Raw genomic sequence first — 24,852 nt, 5'->3', positions numbered from 1 at the left:
AAGATAGAATTTTTAAATTGAAAGTTTGATTTGACTCATAAGAAACAACTAGATTTTAAAAATTTTTTGACTAAATCAAACCAAATTTTCGAAAATTTATGAGAGAGAAAGGGAAAGATATTTTTTTATTTTTGAATTTTAATGATGAGAGAGAAAAACATCAAAAAGACTCAATGCATGAAAATTTTGGATCAAGACAAATGATGCATGCAAGAACACTTATGAATGTCAAGATGAACACCAAGAACACTTTGAATGTCAAGATGAACACCAAGAACTTATTTTTGAAAATTTTTAAGAAAAGACACACATGCAAGACACCAAACTTAGAAATTTTCAAACTTTAGATACTAACAAATTGAAAATGCATATGAAAAACAAGAAAAGACACCAAACAAGAAATTATGAAGATCAAACAAGAAGACTTGTCAAGAACAACTTGAAGATCATGAAGAACACATGCATGAGTTTTCGAAAAATGCACAAATTTTTAAAAGCATGCAATCGACACCAAACTTAAAATTTGACACAAGACTCAAACAAGAAACACAAAATTATTTTTGGTTTTTATGATTTTATTAAAAATTTTTGGGTTTTTTCGAAAATTATTTTTAAAAAAAAATAAAAATAAGGATTTCAAAATTTCTAATGAGAATTCCAGGAATCATGCAATGTTAGTCTAAAGCTCCAGTCTAGGAATTAGACATGGCTTACTAGCCAGCCAAGCTTTCAGTGAAAGCTCCGGTCCAAAACACTAGACATGGCCAATGGCCAGCCAAGCTTCAGCAGTTACAAATCAGGCATATAATAGTTGATTAGATGAGAGTCCAATAACTCTTGCCATGATAAGTGGAAGCCTCAGTCCAAAAATTTAGACATGGCTTGACAGCCAGCCAGACTTCAACAGATCATGAAGAAACTCTAGAATTCCTTCTTAAAAATTTTGAAGAACATAGAATAATTTATTTTTATTAAATATATATATATATATATATATATATATATTGAAAATTTTTCAAAAATAAAAAGAATAAAAACAAAAACTTAAAATTAAAATAAAATTACCTAATCTGAGCAACAAGATGAACCGTCAGTTATCCAAACTCGAACAATCCCCGGCAACGGCGCCAAAAACTTGGTGCGCAGAAATCGTGATCGTTCATTCTTTGGTAACGGCGTCAAAAATTTAATATGCACATTTATAATTTTAGTTTTTTGTCACAACTTCGCACAACTAACCAGCAAGTACACTGGGTCGTCCAAGTAATAAACCTTACGTGAGTAAGGGTCGATCCCATGGAGATTGTCGGCTTGAAGCAAGCTATGGTCACTTTGTAAATATCAGTCAAGCAGATTCAAATGGTTATGGTGAATTGATAATTAGAATATAATTAAAATATAAAATAGGATAGAGATACTTATGTAATTCCTTGGTGAGAATTTCAGATAAGCGTATAGAGATGCTTTTGTTCCTCCTGAAACTCTGCTTTCCTGCTGTCTTCATCTAATCATTCCTACTCCTTTCCATGGCAAGCTTTATGTAGGGCATCACCGTTGTCAATGGCTACTTCCCGTCCTCTCAGTGAAAATGGTCCAAGATGCATTGTCATCGCACGGCTAATCATCTGTCGGTTCTCGATCATACTGGAATAGGATTCAGTAATCCTTTTGCGTCTGTCACTACGCCCAGCACTCGCGAGTTTGAAGCTCGTCACAGCCATCCCTTCCCGGATCCTACTCGGAATACCACAGACAAGGTTTAGACTTTCCGGATCTCAAGAATGGCCGCAAATAGTTCTAGCCTATACCACGAAGACTCTGATCTCACTATCAGAAGGCTAAGAGATACACATTCAAGCTTGTTTGCATGAAGAACGGAAGTGTTTGTCAGGCACGCGTTCATAAGTGAGAATGATGATGAGCGTCACATAATCATCACATTCATCATGTTCTTGTGTGCGAAAGAATATCTTAGAGAAGAAATAGGCTTGAATTGAATAGAAAAACAGTAGTACTTTGCATTAATTCATGAGGAACAACAGAGCTCCACACCTTAACCTATGGTGTGTAGAAACTCTACCGTTGAAAATACATAAGTGATGAAGGTTCAGGCATGGCCGTGAGGCCAGCCCCCCAAAGAGGGTTCAATCATCAAAACATGATCAAAAGATGTTCCAAAGATCCAAAGACGATCCAAGGATGTAAATACAATAGTAAAAAGTCCTATTTATACTAAACTTGTTACTAGGGTATACAGAAATAAGTAAATAATGCAGAAATCCACTTCCGGGGCCCACTTGGTGTGTGCTTGGGCTGAGCATTGAAGTTTTCACGTGTAGAGGTCTTCCTTGGAGTTGAACGCCAGTTTATAACTTGTTTTTGGCGTTTAACTCTGCTTTGCAACCTGTTTCTGGCTTTTAACTCCAGAATAGGGCAGAAAGCTGGCGTTGAACGCTAGTTTGCATCGTCTAAACTTGGCCAAAGTATGGACTATTATTAAGAGCGCGCCATTTGGACTCCTGTAGCTCCAGAAAATCCACTTTGAGTGCAGGGAGGTCAAAATCCAACAGCATCTGCAGTCCTTATTCAGCGTCTGAATCTGATTTTTGCTCAAGTCCCTCAATTTCAGCCAGAAATTACCTGAAATCACAGAAAAACACACAAACTCATAGTAAAATCCATAAATATGATTTTTATTTAAAAACTAATAAAAATATACTAAAAACTAATCAAATCATACTGAAAACTATGCAAAAACAATGCCAAAAAGCGTATAAATTATCCGCTCATCAGTGAGCATGCTTGTGCCTAAGGCACGCCTCCAGCCACGCTCCCACGTGACTCTCTGCTTCTTTTCTTCTTGGTTTGAAAGCATGTATGACGCGGATGCGTTAGCGACGCTTGCGCGTCACGTGATTTTTTTTAATATATGCAGAACATAAATGCAGATGCATGCTATATGCAGAGATTATGAGAAGAGTCATTAACAAAAGCAAAATAGAATAAAGTAAAATAATACTAAGACTGAAACGGAACAATCCTACCATGGTGGGTTGTCTCCCACCTAGCACTTTGCTTTTACGTCCTTAAGTTGGACATTCTTCAGGCTCATTCTGCTTGTGTTGGTGGGTCTTCCAAGAAGAAAACCTCTAGCTCTTTGTGATCCTTCATCTTCTCACCATGATAAAGCTTTAAGCGATGTCCATTGACCTTCATGAATTTGGAGCTTGAAGGATAAGGCAGGTGAAAAACTCCGTATGGCTCTACCTTTTCTACTCTGTAGGGACCTTCCCATCTTGATCTTAGTTTGCCTGGCAAGAGTCTCAGTCTGGAGTTATAAAGAAGAACTAACTCTCCTGGTCTGAATTCTCTCCTTTTTATGTGCTTGTCATGGATAGCCTTCATCTTCTCTTTGTACCGCCTGGAGTTGTCATATGCTTCTAGGCGAAGGTTCTCTAGTTCTGCTAGTTGCAGCTTCCTTTTAGCCCCAGGTTCTTCAAAATTCATGTTGCACTCCCTCACAGCCCAGAAAGCCTTGTGTTCCACCTCTACTAAAAGGTGGCAAGACTTTCCGTACACTAAGCGGAAGGGGCTCATCCCAATGGGTGTTTTGTTTGCTGTTCTATATGTCCAGAGTGCATCTTGTAGCCTGACACTCCAGTCTTTCCTATGAGGCTTTACTATCTCCTCCAGAATGCGTTTAATCTTCCTGTTAGACACTTCTGCTTGTCCATTGGTTTGGGGATGATAAGCTGTTGCTACTTTATGAACAATCTCATGCTTCTTCAGTAATCCTTTGCGCTAAGCCAGCGCTGCTCCTACTGCATGGTTGGAGGCATCACACATAATCTCAAATGGCTGGCTCCAGTCTGGTCCTCTCATAATCGGAGCTTGAGTCAGGGCAATCTTCAGCTTATCAAATGCTTTCATGCAATCCTCACTGAACTCGAACTCAATATCTTTCTGCAATAGTCTGGATAAAGGTAATGCTACCTTACTGAAGTCCTTAATAAATCTCCTGTAAAAACCTGCATGGCCAAGAAACGAACGGACTTCCCTCACAGAGGAGGGGTAAGGTAAACTAGAAATGACATCCACCTTTGCTGGATCTATAGAAATACCCATATTAGAAACAACATGCCCTAGAACAATCTCTTGTTTAAACATAAGGTGACATTTTTCAAAATTCAATACAAAGTTTGAACTAACACACCTGTCTAATACTCTAACTAAACTATCTAAGCAAAAGTTAAATTAATCACCATAAACGCTAAAATTATCCATAAATACTTCCATACGGTTCTCAATAAGATCTGAAAAGATACTCATCATGCATCTTTGGAAAGTAGCCAGTGCATTACATAAGCCAAAAGGCATCCTCTTATATGCATACGTTCCAAAGGGACATGTAAAAGTAGTCTTCTCCTGATCTTTAGGAGCTATATTAATTTGAAAATAGCCTGTATAACCATCTAAAAAACAGTAATGGGATTTACCTGATAGGCGATCAAGCATCTGATTAATGAATGGCAAGGGGTAGTGATCCTTGTGAGTAGCTTGGTTGAGACGCCTATAGTCAATGCAAACTCTCCATGAATTCTGCACTCTAGTTGTCAGGAGCTCTCCATGCTCATTCTTTACTATTGTGACTCCAGACTTCTTAGGCACCACTTGTACTGGACTAACCCATTCACTGTCTGAGATGGGGTAAATGATATCTACTTCAAGTAGCCTGGTCACTTCTTTCTTGACAACTTCTAAGATGGTAGGATTCAATCTTCTTTGGGATTGACAGATGGGTTTTGATTCCTCTTCTAAATATATTCTGTGCTCACAAACTTGAGGGATGATGCCTACTATATCTGCCAAGCTCCATCCAATTGCTTTCTTGTGCTTTCTCAGTACACCGAGCAGTTGCTCCTCTTATTGAGAAGTGAGTTCCCTTGCAATGATAACAGGAAACTTCTAATTATCCTCAAGGTAAGCATACTTCAGGTGTGGAGGAAGGGGTTTCAATTCCAATTTCTGCTCATGGCTAGGCTCTGGATCATCCGGGGCTAGTGATAATGGCGAAGTGTCTTCATTATGTTCAGAGGGTGTCCCCACACTTGGACCTTGCTCCATGTGTTTCCCTTCTACTTCTTCATGGTGAACTTCAGCTACAGTTTCATCAATGATGTCACACTGGAAGATAGAATGATCTTCTGGAGGGTGCTTCAAAGCCTCATTTAAACTGAAACTCACTGTTCTACCATCTATTTCAAAGGAGTAAGTTCCTGAGAATGCATCCAGCTTGAACTTTGAAGTTTTCAGGAATGGTCTTCCAAGCAGGATTGAAGATGGTCTTCCTGAGTCATTAGGGGGCATTTCCAGGATATAGAAGTCAATAGGAAATGTGAGCCCCTTATTGCTCACTAGTACATCTTCAGCAATTCCAACTACTGTAATAATGCTTTTATCTGCTAACACAAAATGAGCTGCCGACCTTTTTAAGGGAGGGAGCATTAAAGTATCATATATAGACAATGGCATTATACTAACACACGCTCCTAAGTCGCACATGTAATCAAAAAATATTACACCTTCAATGGTACAGTTTACCATACATGGACCTGGATCACTACATTTTTCAGGTATACCTCCTATTAAAGCAGATATAGAACTACCTAAAGGAAAAGTTTCTAATTCATTAATTTTATCCTTATGAATGCATAAATCTTTCAGAAACTTTGCATATTTAGGTACTTGCTGAATAACATCAAAAAGGGGAACAGTTACCTCAACCTTTTTGAAAATTTCTACCATTTTAGGATCAAGTTCCATCTGCTTTTTGGACTTCCTTGCAAGGTGTGAAAATGAGATAGGAATGGCGCCACTTGCAGCCTCTGCATCCTTTGGTGCTCCATTCCTTGGCTGAGCTGCTTCTTCTTCAACCTTGTCTTGTACTTCATCTTCCTCTTCAGCATCTTCCATTTCAGCATCTTCCACTTCAACTGAGTTTTCAATTTGGGTGTGTTCTATTGGTCTTGGCTCCTTGATGAGCGGATAGTTTATACACTTTTTGGCATTGTTTTTAGTATGTTTTTAGTATATTTTAGTTAGTTTTTATTATATTTTATTAGTTTTTAAATAAAAATCACATTTCTGGACTTTACTATGAGTTTGTGTATTTTTCTGTGATTTTAGATATTTTTTGGCTGAAATTGAGGGACCTGAGCAAAAATCTAATTCAGAGGCTGAAAAAGGACTGCAGATGCTGTTGGATTCTGACCTCCCTACACTCAAAGTGGATTTTCTGGAACTACAGAGGCCCAATTGGCGTGCTCTCAATTACGTTGGAAAGTAGACATCCTGGGCTTTCCAGAAATATATAATAGTCTATACTTTGCTCGAGATTTGATGGCCCAAACTGGTGTTCCAAGTCAGCATAGAAATTCTGGCGTCAAAACGCGAGAACTGGCATAAAAGCTGGAGTTAAACGCCCAAACTGGCACAAAAGCTGGCGTTTAACTCCAAGAAAAGCCTCTACACGTGAAAGCTTCAACGCTCAGTCCAAGCACACACCAAGTGGGCCCTGAAATGGATTCTGCATCATTTATTCATTTCTGTAAACCCTAGGTTACTAGTTTTCTACAAATGGGACCTTTTGCTATTGTATTTTAGACACTTGATCATACTTTTGATCTTGGTTCTTCTGGTTCCCTCTCTGGGGCCGAAGCCAATGATCACCATTATCACTTTTGTATTTTCAACGGTGGAGTTTCTACATACCATAGATTAAGGTGTGGAGCTCTGCTGTTCCTCATGAATTAATGCAAAGTACTATTGTTTTTCTATTCAACTCAAGCCTATTTCTGTTCTAAGATATCCATTCGTTCTTCAACATGATGAATGTGATGATCCGTGACACTCATCACCATTCTTACCTATGAACGCGTGCCTGACAACCACTTCCGTTCTACATGCAAACAAGCTTGAATGTGTATCTCTTGAGTTTCTAATCTAAGATTAGAACCTTCGTGGTATAGGCTAGAATCAATTGGCGGCTATTCCTGAGATCCAGAAAGTCTAAACCTTGTCTGTGATATTCCGAGTAGGATCAGGAAAGGGATGACTGTGATGAGCTTCAAACTCGCTAGTGTTAGGCGTAGTGACAGACGCAAAAGGATCAATGGATCCTATTCCAACATGATCGAGAACCAATAGCTGATTAGCCGTGTGGTGACAGCGCATTTGGAACATTTTCACTGAGAGGACGGGAGGTAGCCATTGACAACGGTGAAACCCAACATACAGCTTGCCATGGAAAGGAGTATGAATGATTGGATGAAGGCAATAGGAAAGCAGAGGTTCAGAAGGAACAAAGCATCTCTATACGCTTATCTGAAATTCCTACCAATGAATTACATAAGTATCTCTATCTTTATTTTATGTTTTATTCATATTTTAATTATCAATTCTCCATATCCATTTGAATCTGCCTGACTGAGATTTACAAGATGACCATAGCTTGCTTCAAGCCGACAATCTCCGTGGGATCGACCCTTACTCACGTAAGGTTTATTACTTGGACGACCCAGTGCACTTGCTGGTTAGTTGTGCGGAGTTGTGACAAAGAATTGAGATTACAATTGTGCGTACCAAGCTGTTGGCGCCATTGATGATCACAGTTTTGTGCACCAAGTTTTTAGCGCCGTTGCTGGGGATTGTTCGAGTTTGGACAACTGACGGTTCATCTTGTTGCTCAGATTAGGTAATTTTATTTTATGTTTAAGCTTTTTATCTCTTAATTTTCGAAAAAAAAAAAGAAAAAATATTTCTATTCTGTTCTTCAGAGTTTTTAAGAATGAATTCTAGAGTTTCATGATGATCTGTTGAAGTCTGGCTGGCTGTGAAGCCATGTCTAATCTTTTGGACCGAGGTTTCAACTTATCATCACAAGAGCTTGTTGATTTCTATCAATCTTGCTGTTGAATGTAATGATTTCTATCAATCTTTTCTAGTGTTTTGGACCGAAGCTTTCACTGAAAGCTTGGTTGGCTAGTAAGCCATGTCTAATTCCTGGACCGGAGTTTTAGACTAACATTGCATGATTCCTGGAATTCTCATTAAGAATTTTGAAGTCCTTATTTTTTCTTTTTCCACCTAATTTTCAAAAAAAATTACAAACAAAATTTTTATAAAATCATAAAATCAAAAATATTTTATGTTTCTTGTTTGAGTCTAGTGTCTAATCTTAAGTTTGGTGTCAATTGCATTCTTCTAATTTTTGAAAAGTACATGCATTATGTTCTTCATTGATCTTCAAGTTGTTCTTGATGATTTCCTTGCTCTGATCTTTAAATTCTCTTATTTTGTGTCTTTTGTTGTTTCTCATATGCATTTTCAAATTGTTATAGTCCTTAGTATACAAACTTCTAAGTTTGGTGTCCTGCATGCATTATTTGTTTAATCTTAGTTTTCCAACCATGTCTTTTCAAGTCAATAATACAGAGAATTGAAGATTCAGAACATGCAGCAAAGGAATTACAGAGAAAAAGCTGGGCATTCAAAACGCCCAGTGAGGAAGAAAAACTAGCGTTTAAACACCCTGGCTGGGCGTTAAACGCCCAAAAAAGTAGCATTTTGGGCGTTTAACACCAGGAGGACACTAGAGGAAAGATTTTGTTTTTAATTCAAATCTTTTTCAAATATTCATAATTTTTCAAAATCAAATCTTTTTCAAATCATATCTTTCAATCATATCTTTTCAAAATCAATTTCTTTCCATTTTTTTAAATTATTATTATTTTCGAAAATTCTTACTACAATTAATGATTTAACTCAAAATTTTCAAGTTGTTACTTGCCTATTAAGAAAGGATCAAATTTTAATTCTAGAATCATATCTTTTAATTTCCTGTTAGTCAAGTAATCAACTTTAATTTTAAAAATTTCTCTTTTTAATTTGATTCTCAATCATATCTTCTCAATCATATCTTTTCAATCACATCTTTTTCAAAATTAATTTTCAATCATATCTTTTTGATTTCTAGTTTCAAAATCTTTTCCAAAAATCACTTAATTTCTTTCCCAATCTTAGTTTTCGAAAATCATTTACCAAATTTTCAAAATTTCTTTTAATTATTTCAAAATATTTTTACTTTAATTTCAAAAATTCTTCCCCTCTTCTCAAATCCTTCTATTTAAAGGACTAACACTTCTCCATTATCAGCAATTCGAACTCTGTCTGATGACATGTCACCATGTCATGTTTTTCTATGCTTTTTCATACAAGAAATTTATGATTAGTGCTTAAATATTGCATTCTTTGGTGCTTAAATAGTATATTTCTTTGATCTTTTGATTTGATAAACTTTGTAGGAAATAAGAAGAAAAAGAAACAAAAAGAGCACAAAATAAGCTAAAAAGAAGAAAAGAGGAATTTTGGGCACACTTTGAAGTTGGAGCACACTTTGGAGCCTTAGGCCACGCTTTTAAAAGCGTGGCCCATGACCAAATCAAGGAAGCTTCATCAGCACAGCCACCCAGGAGCTCAACGTTTGCGCCAACGTTTGCCTCAAACGTGAGGTCAAACGTTGGCTAACGAATACCTTGGGAAATGTTGCTCCCCACAGCCTGAAGGGGTATACTTCCAACAAGAATAACTTGAGCTACAGAGCTCCAAATGAGGTGATTCAAAAAGCAATGGAAAGTAGGAATTGAGAGATTTCCAAGCATATATGGCACTGCATGGTGGACACTAAAATTGAGGGAGAAAACTGCCCCGAAATGTGCATAAACGAACATGGTGGCAACCTGCAGTGAGGCCAACTGACCTCTACACCTTCGACGGAGTATAACTCGAGATGTGGAGCTCCAAACGATGCGCTTCCAATGGCATTGGAAAGTAGACATTCAGGGCTTTCCAACAATATATAATAGTATGGGATGGACAATGCATTTGAGCCTCCAAAACCTGACGTTTTCGTCCACGTTTGAGGCAAACGTCGCCTCAAACGTTGCACACCAAAGCCAGCGACTCTGTCCTCTTCAAAGGAGCATAACTTGAGTTGTAGATGTCCAATTGAGATGATTCCAGTTGCATTGGAAAGCTGACATTCAGAGCTTTCCAACCATATATAATAGTCTATAGTGGGTATGAAATTGGAAACGTTGACAAGAGGACAAAGAAGCGTCCCAAGACTTGAACTTCAAAAACACACCCAGGAGGACTTAACGTTTGAGCTCACGTTTGACCTCAAACGTGAACTCAAACGTGAGTGACAGCAAACCCCCATTCTGCATCATGCCATTACAAGACGTTTGAGCTCACGTTTGACCTCAAACGTGAACTCAAACGTGGATGACAGCAAGAGGCCGATTGAGAGAGAGCATTGGAGGCTGGCTCCATTAGGGAGCATTAGGAATAGAGAATTCTCTCTTTAGTTTTTCTCTTTGTTTTGAATTTTGGATCAAGAGTTGAAGGAATTCTGTTTCACTTGGTCTAAAATCTCTTTGTTCTTCTGCATAATCTTAGAGAATTGAGAATTGAATTTGAGCTTTCATTTACTACCTTCATCTTTCTTTCATCTGCAATTTGTTCTCTGTTGGATCAAGGAAGAAATTGAGATCTAGACTTGTTTTCTAGTCTCTTTGATCCCCTGAGATCTTTACTTGTTTTTTTTTTATTTCATAATTGAATTGAGCTTTCTTGCTGATTTTCCTTTCTGCTACAATTTCCTTCTCTGCAATTTTTACTTTCTGTTGCATTGCTTCCAATTTATTTTTCCTGCAAGTTAAATTTTCTGCAATTGATCTGAGTTCTAATTTACTGCTTTCATTTAATTTTCCTGCACCCAGCCCCCTTTTACAATTGATGCAATTTACTTCTCTTGTCATTTAAGATTTTGCCAATTTACATTCCTTGTTCTTTAAGTTTCAGTCACTTTACTTTCTGCACTTTAATTTTCCTTGCTATTTACTTTCTGTTGGTTACAATTTCACACAATTCACTTCAATGTTAGCTTGACTAAACTAATCACCCACTAAAGTTGCTTGATCCATCAATCCCTGTGGGATCGACCTCACTCACGTGAGTTTTACTACTTGATGCGACCCGGTATACTTGCCGGTTAGAATTGGATGTTTTGGAAAATTCAGTTTTCCACAAATTTTCCCATCAAGTTTTTGGCGCCGTTGCCGGGGATTGATTTAGACCAACAATGATTAAGTGGGTGAGAAGTCTAGATCAAGCATTTTCTTTATTTTTGTTTTCTGTTTTAAATTGAAACCAAGGTGTTTGAGTTATTGCCTCACTAAGAAATTCTTTCTCTATGACATGAATTTCAAATTTCATTGATGTTTACAAAATACAAATGGAGTTCAACTCATCTTATGGTCAAATAAAATTTTATGGGATATCACCCACCATCACCAATCTCTAATGGTGGTTGGGAATATCACCAAGAAACTTCAAATTCTGGGCACTCCAATTCATGGAGCTATGCTTCAGAACCACAAGATGAGAAAGAAAATCATATGGGATATTTTTCTCCAGCACAAAATGATGCAAGTCATGATTCTAATGGTGGCTGGGAAGGGAATTCTAGTGCTCCATATGATATTCATCCAAAGATATCATCACTTGACCATACTTCAACAGAAAGCCCCTTTCAAAACTCACCACCCACACAAACTTCCATGAACCACTCAAGGCTCTCAAAGCTTGAGTCCATGTTCAAAAAATATGAGGAGGAGACAATGAAAGTCTGGAAAGAACAAGAAAACTCCCTAAAAAACATGGAAGTGCAGCTAGCTCAATTGGTGAGTGCAATGAAGAAGGAGGAAAAACAAGAGGAAGAGGCTACTACATCAAGTGAACTCTCAATAAAGAATGAGGTGGTTGAAAATGAAACTGCACTTGAGGTAACAAAGGAATATTCACAACCCTCACAAACTTCCCTTGAATCTGTGATCGAAAAATATGAAGAAGAGATGAAGAAATCTTGGGAAGAACAACAAACCTCCTCCATAAAAGAACTATTAAGTCAAATGTTGGGTGCAAAGAAAGGAGTGGAGGAGCATGAAAGTGAGGAAGTCATTCCAGAAAATTTACACTCAATTGAAGCAGAGAAATGCATAGAAGAACTTATGGAACCACCAATTCAAAAGGCTCTGGATGAATACAATACTCCAATAATCACACAGCAACCAAGTCTTGAATCCAAAGAAGTGAAGGCAACTAGCAAGAACACCAATTCTGTCCCAAATCCAGCAAGCAAGATCAATCAAGCCATTTGCAAAAGGAAGCTTGCTGAGGAAAGGCCAAGACAAGAGACACTAGCTGAATCCTTCCATCCTTTGAGGTCATTCCTCTTAACAAACTGGAAGAAGAGGAAGAAAGTGAAGAATAACATGTCAAGCTAATGACACTAAAAGAGCACTTGTTGGGAGGTAACCCAACCGTAGGTAACATTTCTTATCTGCTTTGTTTTTCATTCTTTGTTTTGTTTAAATTCAATAAATTGGCATATGGTTACATTATAAGTTTGGTGTTGCCTTGCAACAAATTGTTTTCAATCTTTTTGGATGATTGCATCAAATCAAAAATGAAAGTGACACACCAAGATTCTAAGTTTGGTGTGCCACTTATTTTCTATGCAATTCATTCAAGCAACACCACTTGTCTGCATAATCATAATGCCCCTTGCAGTGTCATTTTGGATAATTTAGTTTTTCTCTCTGCTCTATTCATTTACTTGTTTTAGTGCTTTCTTTCATTAACTGTTTTTGTTAATACATCACCAAAAGATCCTTATTCATGATAGATTCTTGGCTTGGTGATTGTATTTAACATACAACAGTTTCTTTCGTTTAGTTTTATTTCAAATAAATTGACATGTGGTTGCATTCTAAGTTTGGTGTTGCTATGCAACAAAATTTGGTTCTAATCCTTACAAGATACTTGCATCAATTCCAAGTGAAAGTGTCACACTAAGTTTGGTGTGCCACTTATTCTTTATGCAAAGTATTATGCTTACCTTCTTAAGTTTGCAATCATAATGTCTCTGTCTCTTGTGCCTTGATTATTATCTTTAATTTTGCTTGCTTAGAACACATGTACTACTAACTTTTCATTGTGTAAGACATTCATGATCCATCTTAGCCCCATAGCCATTGTTCTAATTGTTGCTTGAGGATGAGCAAGCATTCTAAGTTTGGCAAGGGAAGGAGAAAAAAATAGAGGAAAAAGGACAACAATAATGAAGATGAACTACAAGGTTGTAGAGTTCCTTTTCTCCTCATTTATTTCCAGCACTTAAAATGCATGATTGTCTTCATCTTTTCTGTTTACATGTGTGTATGAATAGCATAGCCTGCATCTTGATTTGTAACATGTTGCCATGCCATTATGACTATCAACTTGAGTTTTGTGAATTCAAAAGCAATAAAGTATCATGATCATAAACAAACAAGGAATTAAAGAAGAATTTAGCATGTGCATAAAAGTATTGGAAAGCTAGTATGTTTGATTGTTGCTTAATTGCATTAGATTTTATTTAATTGAAGTTTTCATCTAGCACGTTTTGTGAAATCTTTTAAAATCATGAAAACCTTGAAGAGGCAAATACAATTAAAGCAAGAAAAGAAAAAGGGAAAGAATGAGAAAGCTGAACGCTCTGAGTACCAATGGCAATTTATTTGTTAAGTACTTGTGGTGTTTATGTATCAAGCCAAATGCTTGAAAACAAAACACTTAGAAGTCAAGGTTAGGCTCAAAGTGCAAAAGCACTCCCTCAAAGCTCAAGGCTCTGAGCATCAATGATTAGAGAGTCAAGAAAAGAAAAGAAAAATGTGCTTAATGAAGTCCTCTAATCAAATGCTTGTGGTGCTTATGTATCAAGTGGTAATACTTGAAAACAAAGCATTTAGAAGTCGTAGCTTTGTTATTAACTCATGGGGCAAAGCACCCAAAAGGAGAAGCTAATAAGAAAAATCAAAATCTTGTTTCAAGGAAGAAATATAAGAGAAAGATTTCATAAATTGAGCTAGATAGAAACATCAATCATTTACATCTCTTTTGTGATTGTAGCATGCTTAGAAAACTAGCTCACCATGAAAATTGAGTTGCTACTCTTCTTACCTTGGATTGTCAATCTTTAAATGCATGATTCTTTTCTTGCTTGGGGACAAGCAAGGTTTAAGTTTGGTGTTGTGATGACATGTCACCATGTCATGTTTTTCTATGCTTTTTCATACAAGAAATTTATGATTAGTGCTTAAATATTGCATTCTTTGGTGCTTAAATAGTATATTTCTTTGATCTTTTGATTTGATAAACTTTTTAGGAAATAAGAAGAAAAAGAAACAAAAAGAGCACAAAATAAGCTAAAAAGAAGAAAAGAGGAATTTTGGGCACACTTTGAAGTTGGAGCACACTTTGGAGCCTTAGGCCACGCTTTTAAAAGCGTGGCCCATGACCAAATCAAGGAAGCTTCATCAGCACAGCCACCCAGGAGCTCAACGTTTGCGCCAACGTTTGCCTCAAACGTGAGGTCAAACGTTGGCTAACGAATACCTTGGGAAATGTTGCTCCCCACAGCCTGAAGGGGTATACTTCCAACAAGAATAACTTGAGCTACAGAGCTCCAAATGAGGTGATTCAAAAAGCAATGGAAAGTAGGAATTGAGAGATTTCCAAGCATATATGGCACTGCATGGTGGACACTAAAATTGAGGGAGAAAACTGCCCCGAAATGTGCATAAACGAACATGGTGGCAACCTGCAGTGAGGCCAACTGACCTCTACACCTTCGACGGAGTATAACTCGAGATGTGGAGCTCCAAACGATGCGCTTCCAATGGCATTGGAAAGTAGACATTCAGGGCTTTCCAACAATATATAATAGTATGGGATGGACAATGCATTTGAGCCTCCAAAACCTGACGTTTTCGTCCACGTTTGAGGCAAACGTCGCCTCAAACGTTGCACACCAAAGCCAGCGACTCTGTCCTCTTCAAAGGAGCATAACTTGAGTTGTAGATGTCCAATTGAGATGATTCCAGTTGCGTTGGAAAGCTGACATTCAGAGCTTTCCAACCATATATAATAGTCTATAGTGGGTATGAAATTGGCAACATTGACAAGAGGACAAAGAAGCGTCCCAAGACTTGAACTTCAAAAACACACCCAGGAGGACTTAACGTTTGAGCTCACGTTTGACCTCAAACGTGAACTCAAACGTGAGTGACAGCAAACCCCCATTCTGCATCATGCCATTACAAGACATTTGAGCTCACGTTTGACCTCAAACGTGAACTCAAACGTGGATGACAGCAAGAGGCCGATTAAGAGAGAGCATTGGAGGCTGGCTCCATTAGGGAGCATTAGGAATAGAGAATTCTCTCTTTAGTTTTTCTCTTTGTTTTGAATTTTGGATCAAGAGTTGAAGGAATTCTGTTTCACTTGGTCTAAAATCTCTTTGTTCTTCTGCATAATCTTAAAGAATTGAGAATTGAATTTGAGCTTTCATTTACTACCTTCATCTTTCTTTCATTTGCAATTTGTTCTCTGTTGGATCAAGGAAGGAATTGAGATCTAGACTTGTTTTCTAGTCTCTTTGATCCCCTGAGATCTTTACTTGTTTTTTTTATTTTATAATTGAATTGAGCTTTCTTGCTGATTTACCTTTCTGCTACAATTTCCTTCTCTGCAATTTTTACTTTCTGTTGCATTGCTTCCAATTTATTTTTCCTGCAAGTTAAATTTTCTGCAATTGATCTGAGTTCTAATTTACTGCTTTCATTTAATTTTCCTGCACCCAGCCCCCTTTTACAATTGATGCAATTTACTTCTCTTGTCATTTAAGATTTTGCCAATTTACATTCCTTATTCTTTAAGTTTCAGTCACTTTACTTTCTGCACTTTAATTTTCCTTGCTATTTACTTTCTGTTGGTTACAATTTCACACAATTCACTTCAATGTTAGCTTGACTAAACTAATCACCCACTAAAGTTGCTTGATCCATCAATCCCTGTGGGATCCACCTCACTCACATGAGTTTTACTACTTGATGCGACCCGGTATACTTGCCGGTTAGAATTGGATGTTTTGGAAAATTCAGTTTTCCACAAATTTTCCCATCACTGTCCCTCTTGATAAGTTTGAATTCTCTCTTCTCTACCACATCCTTCTATTTTTATTTTTCTCTGACACCTCAAGGAATCTCTATACTGTGACATAGAGGATTCCATATTTTCTTCTCCTCTCTTTTCATATGAATAGGAGCAAGGACAAGGGCATTCTTGTTGAAGCTGATCCTGAATTTGAAAGGACCTTGAAGAGAAAGCTCAAAGAAGCTAAAGTACAACTCTCTATAGAGGACTTAACAGAAACTTTCAAACAAGAAGAAGCCATGGCAGCCGAAAACAACAACAATGCTAACAATGCAAGGAAGGTGCTTGGTGACTTTACTGCACCTACTCCCGACTTCTATGGGAGAAGCATCTCAATCCCTGCCATTGGAGCAAACAACTTTGAGCTTAAGCCTCAATTAATTTCTTTGATGCAATAGAATTGCAAGTTTCATGGACTTCCATTGGAAGATTCTCATCAGTTCTTAGCTGAATTCTTGCAAATCTGTGACACTGTCAAGACCAATGGGGTTGATCCCGAGGTCTACAAGCTTATGATCTTTCCCTTTGCTATAAGAGACAGAGCTAGAACATGGTTGGATTCATAACCTAAAGAAAGCCTGAACTCTTGGGAAAAGCTAGTCAATGCCTTCTTGGCAAAGTTCTTTCCACCTCAAAAATTGAGCAAGCTTAGAGTGGAAGTCCAAACCTTCAGATAGAAGGAAGGTGAATCCCTCTATGAAGCTTGGGAAAGATACAAGCAATTGATCAGAAGGTGTCCTTCTGACATGTTTTCAGAATGGAGCATCCTAGGTATCTTCTATAATGGTCTGTCTGAACTGTCCAAGATGTCATTGGACAGCTCTGCTGGAGGATCTCTTCTTCTGAAGAAGACGCTTGCAGAAGCTCAGGAGCTCATTGAAATGGTTGCAAATAACCAATTCATGTATACCTCTGAGAGGAATCCTGTAAATAATGGGACGCCTCAGAAGAAGGGAGTTCTTCAGATTGATACTCTGAATGCCATATTTGCTCAGAACAAAATATTAACTCAGCAAGTCAATATGATTTCTCAGAGTTTGTCTAGAATGCAAGCAGCAATAGTCAGTACCAAAGAAGCTTCATCTGAAGAAGAAGCTTATGATCCTGAGAACCCAGCAATGGAAGAGGTGAATTACATGGGAGAATCCTATGGAAATACATATAATCCTTCATGGAGAAATCATCCAAACCTCTCATGGAAGGATCAACAGAGGCCTCAACAAGGCTTCAACAACAATAATGGTGGAAGAAATAGGTTTAGCAATGGCAAACCTTTTCCATCATCTTCTCAGCAACAAACAGAGAATTCCATGTAGAACCACTCTGAATTAGCAACTGTAGTCTCTGATTTAATTAAAACCACTCAAAGTTTCATGACTGAAACAAGGTCCTCCATTAGAAATTTGGAGGCACAAGTGGGTCAGCTGAGTAAGAAAGTTACTGAACTCCCTCCTAGTACTCTTCCAAGCAATACAGAAGAGAATCCAAAAGGAGAGTGCAAGGCCATCAACATAACCCACACGGCCGAACCTGGAGAGGAGGAAGAGGCAGTGATCTCCACTGAGGAAGACCTCAATGGACGTCTACTGGCCTCCAAGGAGTTCTCTAATGAGGAACCATGGGAATCTGAGGCTCACACTGAGACCATAGAGATTCCATTGAATTTACTTTTTCCATTCATGAGCTCTGATGAGTATTCTTCCTCTGAAGATGATGAAGATGTTACTGAAGAACAAGTTGCTAAGTACCTTGGAGTAATCATGAAGCTAAATGCCAACCAATTTGGTAATGAGACTTGGGAGGATGAACCCCCCTTGCTCACCAAAGAACTGGATGACTTGACTAGGCAGAAATTACCTCTGAAGAGACAAGATCCTGGAAAGTTCTCAATACCTTGTACCATAGGCACCATGACCTTTGAGAAGGCTCTGTGTGACCTAGGGTCAAGCATAAACCTCATAACTCTCTCTGTAATGAAGAAGCTAGGGATCCTTGAGGTACAAGCTGTAAGAATCTCACTAGAGATGGCAGACAATTCAAGGAAATAGGCTTATGGACTTGTAGAGGATGTCTTGGTAAAGGTTGAAGACCACTACATCCCTGCTGATTTCATAATCCTAGATACTAGGAAGTGTATGGATGAATCCATCATCCTTGGTAGATGATGAGCGGATAATTTATACGCTTTTTGGCATTGTTTTTAGTATGTTTTTAGTAGAATCTAGTTACTTTTAGGGATGTTTTCATTAGTTTTTATGTTAAATTCACATTTCTGGACTTTACTATGAGTTTGTGTGTTTTTTTTTGTGATTTCAGGTATTTTCTGGCTGAAATTGAGGGACTTGAGCAAAAATCAGATTCAGAGGTTGAAGAAGGACTGCTGATGCTGTTGGATTCTGACCTCCCTACACTCAAAGTGGATTTTCTGGAGCTACAGAACTCAAAATGGCGCGCTTCTAATTGCGTTGGAAAGTAGACATCTAGGGCTTTCCAGAAATGTATAATAGTCCATACTTTGACCGAGTTTAGACGACGTAAAAGGGCGTTGAACGCCAGTTCTACGCTGCTGTCTGGAGTTAAACGCCAGAAACAAGTCACAAACCAGAGTTGAACGCCAGAAATACGTTATAACCTGGCGTTCAACTCCAGAAAGAGCCTCTGTACGTGGAACATTCAAGCTCAGCCCAAGCACACACCAAGTGGGCTCCGGAAGTGGATTTATGCATCAATTACTTACTTTTGTAAACCCTAGTGACTAGTTTAGTATAAATAGAACTTTTTATCATTGTATTCGCGGTCTTGGTTACTCCGGTTTCCCTCTGGGGCCGAGACCAATGAACTCCATTATCACTTATGTATTTTCAACGGTAGAGTTTCTACACTCCATAGATTAAGGTGTGGAGCTCTGCTGTTCCTCAAAGATTAATGCAAAGTACTACTGTTTTTCTATTCAATTCAACTTATTCCGCTTCTAAGATATTCATTCGCACTTCAACCTGAATGTGATGAACGTGACAATCATCATCATTCCCTATGAACGCGTGCCTGACAACCACTTCTGTTCTACTTTAGATTGAATGAGTATCTCTTAGATCTCTTAATCAGAATTTTCGTGGCGTAAGCTAGATTGATGGCGGCATTCATGAGAATCCGGAAAGTCTAAACCTTGTCTGTGGTATTCCGAGTAGGATTCTGGGATTGAATGACTGTGACGAGCTTCAAACTCGCGATTGCTGGGCGTAGTGACAGACGCAAAAGGAGGGTGAATCCTATTCCAGCATGATCGGGAACCTCAGATGATTAGCCGTGCTGTGACAGAGCATTTGGACCATTTTCACAAGAGGAGGGGAAGTAACTGATGAATGGATTTTTGACGGTTTAGAAATTCACTAATAAAATCTCGTTGTAAAGTATAGTTTCCAAACCAAGCAATAATCCTTTCATACAAAAAGTTGTTTGTCACGAGTACAAACCCCTAAAATTTATAAACCGAAGTATTGGACCTCGGGTCGTTCTCCCTAGGAATTACAATGAAGTGTCTTGTTATTGGTTATGAGTTATTTTGGGGTTTTGGATAAGAAGCATGAAAAGTAAATGGCAATGAAAATAAACTAACAACTATAAAAGGCTCTTGGCAAGATGTGAGAACTAGAAGTCCTATCCTAGTTATCCTTCTCAATTGTGATGAGAATTGTTCATTGCTACCACTTAGTTAACCCTTACTGATTAAAGGAAAGTCAAGTGGATGAATTGACTTGAGCCACAAGTCATAGCCAACTCCCAAGGAAAGACTAGCTTTAGTGCACTCCAAACCAATTAGCAATCTCTCCAATTATCAATCAACAAAGGAATTAGATAACTCAAGTATCACTAATTACTCTACCTAGGCCAAGAGGAACAAAATCTACACTAAAACTAAAAGAGGCATTTCAACAAACACATAGAGTGCAATAGAAGTAAACATTATTAATTGCAAGAATTAAAGGAATCTACAACTACAAAAACAAGAGATCAACAATAGAAAAGCAAAGAAGACACATTTATTATGAATTACCTCTTATTGAATTGGAAGAATGTAGAAAGAACAATACTAGATCTACAACAAAATATAAGAACAACATAAAGGAAATTACAACAAAAGAGTAGAAGAAGATTGAATGTAGCAACAAAGAATTGAGAGATAGAAGTAGAAGAACATGAATTAAAATCTAGATCTAAGATTATTGGACTAAACCTAATCCTAATTCTAGAGAGAAGTGAGAGCTTCTCTCTCTAGAAACTAACTTTCAAAACTAAAACTAAGCTAAAAGTGATTAGTTAGTTGGGAGTGATGATTCTCCTCCCTCTTCCCCTTAATCCATAATCCTTTTATTCTTTTCCCTTAGCAATTTGGCGCCAAAAATGGGTTCAGAACCCCTCTCAAATCGCCAGGCACGTGTTGCATTACTGAGGTCATGTGCCATCACTGGTGCGTGCGCGCATGGTACGTGTGCGCGCCCCTGGTCGATTCTGCAACGTGCGCGCGAGCGCCTTGTGCGCGTACGCGTGCACGGCTGACTTTGCTTCTTTGACTTTTTTGTGCTTCTCTCCACTTGCATGCTTTCTTCTTTGCTTCCTTTGATTCATGCCTAGCCTATTTCAACCTGAGGTTACTAGCAAACACATCAAGGCATCTTATGGAATCAAACAGAAACTAGAATTCATCAAAATAAGGCTTAAAAAGCATATTTTTACACTTAAGCACAATTATGGAAGAGATAACAAAACCATGCTAATTCTTAGGCTAAATGTGACAAAAGGTTATCAAAATACTCTAAATTCAATTCAAAACAAACCGTCAAATTGGGGTTTGTCAGTAACCATTGACAACGGTGATGCCCTTGCATAAAGCCAGCCATGGAAAGGAGTAGGACTGATTGGATGAAGACAGCAGGAAAGCAGAGGTTCAGAGGAACGAAAGCATCTCTATGCGCTTATCTGAAATTCTCACCAATGATTTACATAAGTGTTTCTATCCTTATTTTATGTTTACTTATTATTTAATTTCGAAAACTCCATAATCAATTATTATCCGCCTGACTGAGATTTACAAGGTGACTATAGCTTGCTTCATACCAACAATCTCCGTGGGATCGACCCTTACTCACGTAAGGTTTATTACTTGGACGACCCAGTGCACTTACTGGTTAGTTGTATCGAAGTTGTGACAAATTATGAATTGAGATTAGAGCACCAAGTTTTTGGAGCCATCACCAGAGATCATAATTTCGTGCACCAGCAGACCCTTCCTAGCCATAGCAAAAGCTGTGATTGATGTTGACAGAGGAGAATTGGTCCTTCAAGTGAATGAGGACTCCCTTGTATTTAAAGCTTAAGGATCTCCCTCTGTAACCATGGAGAAGAAGCATGAAAAGCTTCTCTCAATACAGAGTCAAACAAAACCCTCACATTCAAACTCTAAGTTTGGTGTTGGGAGGCCACAACCAAACTCTAAGTTTGGTGTTAAGAGGCTATCATCATGCTCTGAGTATCTGTGAGGCTCCATGAGAGCCCACTATCAAGCTACTGACATTAAAGAAGCCCTCATTGGGAGACAACCCAATTTTACTTATCTATGTTAAATTTCTATTTTCCATTGTTATTTTATGTTTTCTGTAGGTTGATGATCATGTGAAGTCACAAAAACAACTGAAAAAGCAAAAACAAATTGAAAAATAGAATGAAAAATAACACACCCTGGAGGAGAAGCCTACTGGCGTTTAAACGCCAGTAAGGGCAGTAGAATGGGCGTTAAACGCCCAGAATGGTGCCAGACTGGGCGTTTAACGCCAGAAAAGGGCAAGAAGCTGGCGTTAAACACCAGAAATGGGCAGCAACCTGGCGTTTAACGCCAGGATTGGCAGCAAAGGGCGTTTTGCAAGCCTAATTGGTGCATGGATGAGAAATCCTTGACACCTCAGGATTTGCGGATCCCACATGATCCCCACCAACCTCAACTCACTCTCTCTCTTCTTCACACCTTTTCATAATATTCTTCCCCAAATACCCTTCACCAATCACCTCAATACCTCTTCCCCAACAACCCCTCACCTATCAAATCCTACCTTCTTCTCCATAAACCCTTCACCAATCCACATCCATCCATCATAAACCCCACCTACCTCACCATTCAAATTCAAACCACTTTCCCTCCCAAACCTGCCCATACATGGCCGAATCTTACCCTCTCCCTACTCCTATATAAAACTATCTTCACCCCTTCATTTTCACACATCTTAAACACTACTTCTCCCACTTGGCCAAAACACTAACCCCCTCCATCTCCTCTATTTCTTCTTCCTCTACCCTCTTCCTTCTTCTTTTGCTCGAGGACGAGCAAACTTTCTAAGTTTAGTGTGGTAAAAGCATTGTTTTTTATTTTTCCATAACCATTTATGGCACCTAAGGCCGGAGAAACCTCTAGAAAGAGGAAAGCGAAGTCAAAAGCTTCCACCTCCGAGTCATGGAAGATGGAGAGATTCATCTCAAGGGTGCATCAAGACCACTTCTATGAAGTTGTGGCCAAGAAGAAGGTGATCCCCGAGGTCCCTTTCAAGCTCAAAAAGGGTGAATACCCGGAGATCCGACATGAGATTCGAAGAAGAGGTTGGGAAGTTCTCACCAACCCCATTCAACAAGTCAGAATCTTAATGGTTCAAGAGTTCTATGCCAATGCATGGATCACCAAGAACCATGATCAAAGTGTGAACCCGGACCCAAAGAATTGGCTTACAATGGTTCGGGGGAAATACTTAGATTTCAGTCCAAAAAATGTAAGGTTGGCATTCAACTTGCCTATGATGCAAGGAGATGCACGCCCCTACACTAGAAGGGTTAACTTTGATCAAAGGATGGACCAAGTCCTCATAGACATTTGTGAAGAGGGCGCTCAATGGAAGAAAGATTCAAGAGGGAAGCCGGTTCAACTAAGAAGGCATGACCTCAAGCCCGTGGCTAGGGAATGGTTGGAGTTCATCCAACGCTCAATCATTCCCACTAGCAACCGGTCTGAAGTTACTATAGACCGGGCTATCATGATCCATAGCATCATGATTGGAGAGGAAATAGAAGTTCATGAGGTTATATCCCTAGAACTCTACAAGGTGGTGGACAAGTCCTCTACTTTGTCAAGGTTAGCTTTTCCTCATCTCATTTGTCACCTTTGCAATTCAGCTGGAATTGACATAGAGGAAGACATCCTCATTGATGAGGACAAGCCCATCACTAAGAAAAGGATGGAGCAAACAAGAGATCCCACTCATGGACAAGAGCATGAGAAAATTCCTCATCATGAAATCCCTGAGATGCCTTAAAGGATGCATTTTCCTCTACAAAATTATTGGGAGCAAATTAACACCTCCCTAGGAGAATTAAGTTCCAATATGGGACAACTAAGGGTGGAACACTAAGAGCATTCTATCCTCCTTCATAAAATTAGAGAAGATCAAAGAATCATGAGAGATGAGCAACAAAGGCAAGGAAGAGACATTGAGGAGCTCAAGCACTCCATAAGATCTTCAAGAGGAAGAACTAGCCGCCATCACTATGGTGGACCCGTTCTTTAATTTTCTTGTTCTTTATTTTCTGTTTTTCAAATTTTTATGCTTTATGTTTATCTATGTTTGTGTCTTTATTACATGATCACTAGTGTCTTAGTGTCTATATCTTAAAGTTATGAATGCCCTATGAATCCATCACCTTTCTTAAAAGAAAAATGTTTTAAGCACAAAAGAACAAGAAGTACATGATTTCGAATTCATCCTTGAAACTAGTTTAATTATTTTGATGTGGTGACAATACTTTTTGTTTTCTGAATGAATGCTTGAACAGTGCATATTTTTGAATTTGTTGTTTATGAATGTTAAAATTGTTGGCTCTTGAAAGAATAATGAAAAAAGAGAAATGTTATTGATAATCTGAAAAATCATAAAAATTGATTCTTGAAGCAAGAAAAAGTAGTGAAAAGCTTGCAGAAAAAAATGGCGAAAAAATAAAAGAAAGAAAGAAAGAAAAAAGAAGGCAAGCAGAAAAAGCCAATAGCCCTTTAAACCAAAAGGCAAGGGTATAATAAAAAGGATCCAAGGCTTTGAGCATCAGCGGATAGGAGGGCCTAAAGGAATAAAATCCTGGCCTAAGCGGCCAAACCAAGTTGTCCCTAACCATGTGCTTGTGGCGTGAAGGTGTCAAGTAAAAACTTGAGACTGAGCGGTTAAAGTCGTGGTCCAAAGCAAAAAGAGTGTGCTTAAGAGCTCTGGACACCTCTAATTGGGGACTCTAGCAAAGCTGAGTCACAATCTGAAAAGGTTCACCCAGTTATGTGTCTGTGGCATTTATGTATCCGGTGGTAATACTGGAAAACAAAATGCTTAGGGTCACGGCCAAGACTCAATCTTCTTTGGGGTTGACGGATGGATTTTGATTCCTCTTCTAAATATATTCTGTGCTCACAAACATGAGGGCTGATACCTACTATATCTGCCAAGCTCCATCCAATTGCTTTCTTGTTCTTTCTCAATACACCGAGCAGTTGCTCCTCTTATTGATAAGTGAGTTCCCTTGCAATGATAACTGGAAACTTCTAATTATCCTCAAGGTAAGCATACTTGAGGTGTGGAGGAAGGGGTTTCAATTCCAATTTTTGTTCATGGCTAGGCT

This window comes from Arachis ipaensis, chromosome B8, assembly GCF_059453495.1.
Source record: "Arachis ipaensis isolate K30076 ecotype BB chromosome B8, ASM5945349v1, whole genome shotgun sequence".
NCBI classification, from domain to species: Eukaryota; Viridiplantae; Streptophyta; class Magnoliopsida; order Fabales; family Fabaceae; genus Arachis; species Arachis ipaensis.
The sequence above is the reverse complement of the archived record's forward strand: the minus strand, read 5'-3'. Positions refer to the sequence as shown.